General features: G+C 39.3%; 1 protein-coding gene and 1 non-coding gene across 2 annotated transcripts in view; both read right to left on the bottom strand.

The window, feature by feature from the left end:
• The window catches only part of LOC102372201 (partitioning defective 3 homolog), a 196,974-nt gene that overhangs the window by 118,687 nt on the left and 71,666 nt on the right, over positions 1 to 6,621 (bottom strand). The window lies entirely within an intron of this gene.
• LOC112548478 lies at positions 5,402 to 5,565 on the bottom strand. The gene has a single exon (XR_003092208.1). It is a non-coding gene; the product is annotated as a U1 spliceosomal RNA (small nuclear RNA).

Below are 6,621 nucleotides of genomic sequence, written 5' to 3'. Positions count from 1 at the left end.
TGTCGTGCCCCTCGCTTAGGAACACTGAGGCAAAGAACTCATTGAGGAGTTCAGCCTTGTCCGCCCTGTCCGTCACCAATTGCTTCTGCCCATTTAGTAGGGGTCCTATTCCACCCTGGGCCTTCCTTTTGCTCCCTATATATCTAAAAAACAAATTTTTGTTATCCTTAACTTGGGATGCCATCCTCAGCTCCATGGTAGCTTTGGCCCATCTAACTGCCTCCCTACAAGCAGGAGCAGAGGAGGTATACTCCTCTTTGGTGATCTCTCCCTGTTTCTACTTTTTATGTGCCCCCCTTTTAGTCCACAGGCTGCCCTGGATTTCTCTGGTCAGCCAAGGAAGCCTCCGGCCCCTTTCCCTCTCATTGGGATCGTCTCCCTCTGTGCCCGAAGGATCATTTCCTTAAGGCACAGCCACCCTTCCTGGGCTCCCATCTCTTCAAAACTCCTACTCTGCAGTGCATCCTTGACTAATCTCCTGAGCTCCTTGAAATCAGCTTTCCTAAAGTCTAGCACTTTCACCCTACTAGTTACCTTACCCACTCAATGCCTTATGATGAATTCTATTATTTGGTGATCGCTGTCCCCCAGGTGACTACCAATCTGTAGGTCCCCTACCATATCATCCCCCATTGCCAATACCAGGTCCAGTAAGGCATTCCCCTTAGTGGGACCATGTACCTCCTGCGTCAGGTGGAGGTCCTGTACGCAGGATAGGAACATGCGTGAACGGTGGGACTTTGCTGTCTGTCTCCCCCAGCAGATGCCTGGGTAGTTTAGGTCCCCCATGACTACTGCCTCCTTAGTTTTTATGGTCTCTGAGAGCTAGCCCCCACTGATGTAGTTCATCCGCCTTCTTTGTAACAGGTACATTTTCCCTGACATAGAAGCATCATGATCCTACCCTGATACAGCAAGATCAAACTGAAATAGTATATATTAGGGTGACAGCCTTCCTTTTAAATGAAAGTGCTGCATAATACAGAAACACTGACACCCGTATCCATGCTAAAACTCTCCTCAGCCAACAACATGCCAACAATTACAAGAAAACAATATTTGCATTTAAGTTATATTGAACAGTGTGAATTCAAGACACCATAAAAATTCCACCAAGATCATCACTCAACAGCATTAATATGCACAAAAATATAAAATGTGGTATTTAAAATTTTTAAATGAAAAGAAACACAATCACTGCCTAATTGCAATAACTTCCATTTGATCTTGATATACTCCAAATTAACAGCTTTAGTGTGTCAATCAAACACCTCGACATTATTTTCATGATTAGTTGATCTGTGGTAGAAATTTATTGCTTCACATACTTTGACAGGCCAGAAATAAACATGCAGGTAAATTTATGTACTGTGATCCCTAAACAACAAAATTCAATTCCCTTAAGATCTTCTGTGCACCATGCCCAAAACAATTAGCAACAGTACAATATTCTGTTCAGACAGTCTGTGGAAGGAAAGGTCATCTGAAATGACTTCAGCCGAATGAATGGAGTTGCTCAAGTATGTAATTTGTAATAAAAATTCGATGGTGATAAAATATGTAGGTGACTTCTTTGCTTCAAATTCACACCTAACATCAGGTCCTAACAAATGACATTTGAGATATGGTTTCCACTTTTTAAAATATAATGTAAATATAGTGTAAATTTAAAGATAAACTTTCAGACTGGAGTAAACTTTTGACAGTGTCTAGATATATCAAAAGTAGTGATAACAGTTCAGAAGGTAAAGGAACAGAAGGAGATACTGTTTCTGTCCTATGCTACCATTAATAACCCTGACCTGATCCTAGAATGGTCATAAAACTTACTCCAATTTTATACCATGGTAAAAAATGGACCTTGGCACTAACAATCTGATAACTTCATTTTGTCATGTTAATAATAGCATCCCTTTGTTATCCTTTCCTGCTTCTAATCCTACAGATAAATTTCCTACTTGGAATGCCTTCTCTATGCAAGACCTCATTGGAGATCAGCTGCTGAATAACCAGCATGGGATAGAGAAATCAAAAAACTACTTCCACCTAATGGGGGAAGCAATTTTCAATCAAGCTGGGACCAGTTTCCAAAGTGGGTTACCGTAGCTACAAAGCAGGCAGCTTTCTCTACAGGCAGGTTCATTCTCTGTGCAAGCTTAGACACGATGTTTTCTCAGCAGTATCTAGGTCACTGAAACTTGTCTGTAGTTACTTTCTGATTTTGCGTGCACACACACACACACACACACACACACACAGTGTATGTGTGCGCATGTGCGTGTATATAGCGTGTGCACACACACACACACATACACACACACACACAAATGAATTATGACAAATGAATAATGCATAATATAATGAATACTATTAACTACTAGTATTACTACTAATATAATGAACTGAAATTAACTTACCATGAGGCTGTAAACCAAACTCTTGTTCACTCCCTTAAGTGTGATTAATTTCTGGCATGATTTCTTTTACAGCAGGAAGATAAAAAGCTACGTACACCCACTCTTTTTGAAAGAATATATTTCTAAGTTATTTGTAGCATAAAAAGCAACTCATTTCAAGAGATTACTTAACATTAACATGCACTCTCCTTTCATATATAGCTATGATATAAACTGCACTTACTCAATGCACCTAACCATATAATCTGTATCATCAGTCCACTGTACCTGCACTCTGCCAGTTACTATACCTGGACTGGGAATTTATGCACTGCAAGCCTTGAAGTAGTACAATCTTATCATTTTCATCATCTTTTCTTTCAAATGCATAATTTTGGCCTCAATCAGTTACCCGTGGCCCAGACTGAACAATGTCCAGTTCTGGATGAGTAAGGTTCAAAAAGTTTAAGATCCCACTGGAGCAGTAAAAGTAACTTTATATTATTCAAAAATGAGTATTTCCACTTTTCATCATTTACTTCCTAGCCCTGGAAGATCCCAATGTAGTCATGACATTTTAAGTGAAAAAAGTGTTTTGGGTTTTTTTTCTATTTTTCAAGAATATGTTTATGCCATCATTTTTTTCTTTTCCGATATAGAGGTGTGCACAGTTGGACTCTTGATCTGAAGAAAGTATGACTCTCAAATTATTTATTGTGCAACAGATACATGGTATGTGACATTTAGGCTTTGGGTGGCAGAAGCATTTTATTGGCACATTTGAAATGATCTGCATAAACCAGTAGTGGTTTGACCATTTGTTAGTATGACCCGTGTATTTAAAAAAAACATCTTATGCAAAAACATACTTGAGTTTTCCTTCTCCATATTTTATGTATACACATATCTGCAGAGATGTATACATGATTCAATTCATTTAAAAGGGGTCAAAGCTCTATACAGAAAGGACTGTTTTGTTAGAGGAGAATTTTAGTACTTCTGAAAGCTGGATGTATGACGGTTATAGGTGCTAAGAAACAAAGCATGTAAATTATCTGCAACCCCCACCTCTGTACTTTCAGTATTAGACCTCTCTTGAAAATTAACATGTGAAAGCTGATGTCTCCTGCAGTGGATATGCATTAAAGACAAATACAATCAGGGAATCCCATTCAGACTGGGCCTCCAGTGGAGAAAAAGCTTGTCCATTGATTTAACAGTGATGCATATATAACACCATGTATCACTCTCAGTGGCTAAGTTGTAACATACTACAAGGCATTTTCTCTTTCCTTTTAAAAGTATTTTTCATCAAGCAATCATGTTTTGTATTAGAGGTTATACTAGCCCAAAGCATCCACTATAGGCTATAAATTAATGTAAAGCTTATCTTGAATTTATCAAAAATTACTAATTAAAAAAACCGTATCCTCTCTTTCTTTCTCATTCTTCCTAGGTTAAGTATTTTAATTCTTCCCATATGTTAGATAAACATTAATGAATCTTATTTGCACATATATATGGAGACTCATTATTCATATTAGCTAAGTTAATATGTCACATCTGGCAGAGGCTGCAGTCTTATACAAATCAAACAACAGCTGCTAAATATCAGAAACTATGCTTGATTTTTTTCAGATTTTATGGGAAACGTGGTCTGCTTTAATTTTAATCTCATCAAGGAGAAATTATCTGCATATTATATGCAGAGTAAGTTAAGAATTTGTTTATATAGCAGTACAGTTTTAGTGAACCGCCACTGAAGGTCTACTCTATTGCTAGTCCATTTTAAAGCAATGAATTTGATTACTTAGCTACAATAAAAAAGATTCAGTTTGACAGCAAAAAGACGCCTCATCTTCAAAGATGCTTTCAATTGAATGCTTATAATGTATTTTTTTAAAGTTTGAAATGCTTTTTTGCAAGTATTTTCAAAGGAACAAAAATCCTAGCATGTGATTTTCATTTAGTGTGAAATCATGGCTTTGAGAAAATGGGAGTCTAAGCACTTCCACATGTTTTCTTATTTACCTGTATAAGAATACCACTACTTGTCTATACCAATATTTTCTTTAAGACTGCCATTCTGACCTACACATACCGACACTGACTGGTGTAAAATAGTTTATAAATACCATATTTACTTGAATAGATCACCCCAAGTATATGATAATTCCCCCCACCCCCACAATAATGAGATTCTCTATATGGAAAATTTATAAATTTGTTATGATTTTCCAGGTATAGACTCTAATTATTGGAGGTTTGCTTTGAATTTTTCCCCTTCCAACATCAGGGAAAATAAATCTGGGGGAATCAAATAGCTCTTTGTTCTCTGCTTCCCCCCAACTTTTTCCCCTGGCAGCCCCTTCCATCTATCTTTACTGTCAGACCCTGGCTGTAAAAATTTCCATGCAGTACCCATAGACTTAGTTCATCTAGAATTGATATATGTTATCTTTTTTTAAATTATTTCAAGTTTTAGCACAGGTGTTTCATAAACAAAATTCTGAGCAGCACTTTGGCAGCTACTTATGTCTGGTATAAAGTAGGGACAAAAATCAGTTCCAAATTTCAAATTCACTTGGGCACTGCCTATGAGTCAAGTTCTGAAATTTGACTGAGTTGAGCTTAATCATCAAGTCTGGGTGGCTCTACCACTGGTCAAGTATCTTCCCTCCCAGACCAAACAGTCTGGGGTTTCAGATACTCAGATACTATATATTTTTTTAAATTTTCACTTCAAGGGCCAAATCAGTTCTGATAACTATTGGGCAAAGCCAGTAGTCAAGTTTAAATTTCAACTGAGCAGAGTTCAATCATTCAAGTCTGTGTGTGTGGCTCCACCACCAGGCCAGTATTCTCCCTCCCAGACCCATCAGTTGTAGGCTTTGGATACTCCCCAAATCCATGGCAGGCATCCTATCTGCAATACAAGCCCAAGGCCTTGGGGTTTGATGTCCCCTAGTCTCACTGCTTGTAGCCAAAAGGCTGAGGAGGAAGCCAGGGGGTAAACATGAATGCAGTCCCCCATCACCACAAAATTGTGCAGTTGCATTTCCCACAATTCAGAGGAAACTTGTAGGGGTCAGCCTGCCCAGAGTGCAAAGGACAGGCCTCATCCTGGGAAGAACACCTTCTTGATTATGGTATCTCCCCTTGCCTGCCTGCCTCCCCCACACCACTTTATTTTTTTAGCTTCATGCCTTGGGCCAAATCAGCCAAATCAGTTGCAAATTCTGAACAGAGCTCAAGTGTTCAAGTCTGTGGGGCACAACCACCAGTAGCCATCCTCCCGCCTAGACTTCTCAGTATGGGGCTTCAGATACTTCCAAATCAATGGCAGGGATCCTACGTACAAACCGAAGCCTGAGGCCTTGGAGTTCAGATGCCTCCTCGTCTTGCTTGTCCCTTGACAAAAGGCTGAAGGAACAAGCTACAGGGAAATCCCAAGAACAGTCCCCCATCACCATAAATTCTGTAGCCAAGATCCTCATATTTGGAGGCATGTGTAGACTCTCACAAAGGGCAGGCCTTCAACTCAAGGCTAAGAAAGGTATCTTCCCTGCCAGGTTATCTGGAGCCTCTCCATCTTCTCTTGCGACTCCTGAGCTGCAGGATCCCTTCACCTTAGACTTCCACAAAGTCACAGTGAGCACAGACCCTTCAACTACATTTATTCAACTTCCTTTTACAGCATTGGTCCCTTTATGAACTTTACAATTTTAGAAAGCAGGGCCAGGGCACACAAACCTGACTTCCCCGGCCTCTTACATTCAAAATAAAAGCAGTTAAAGCATGTTATCATAGTCAAAACAAGCACAAATAAGGGATATATAAATAAGGGGCACAGTCCCTGTAATCTGACATTGTATATCAATACCAGTGTGCAAATAAGTACTGCAGAGAGGTTATCACACAGCACCTTGCCATATTTTCTAGAGCTCTACTAACTTTTCTCTCTCTCCTCCAGACTCTCTTCAATTTGTCACATTTTCCTTTAAATGGTGTGACCAAAACTTGACAGAGTGCTTCATTTAGGCCTCAACAGTTCTGAACAGGGCAGAAGAATTGCTTCCTGTGACAGAGAGAACAATATTGTGGCTCACCATGACTTGGAAAAGAGTTGGCAGTAAGGGGGATTGCATTTAACAGGCACTAGTATATATGACTTTTGGCTAAGAGTAAATAAAATTAGGAGGCATTCAAACTCCAAGGAAAGAAC

This window comes from Alligator sinensis, unplaced genomic scaffold, assembly GCF_000455745.1.
Source record: "Alligator sinensis unplaced genomic scaffold, ASM45574v1 scaffold691_1, whole genome shotgun sequence".
Taxonomy (NCBI): Eukaryota; Metazoa; Chordata; order Crocodylia; family Alligatoridae; genus Alligator; species Alligator sinensis.
The sequence above is the reverse complement of the archived record's forward strand: the minus strand, read 5'-3'. Positions and strand labels throughout refer to the sequence as shown.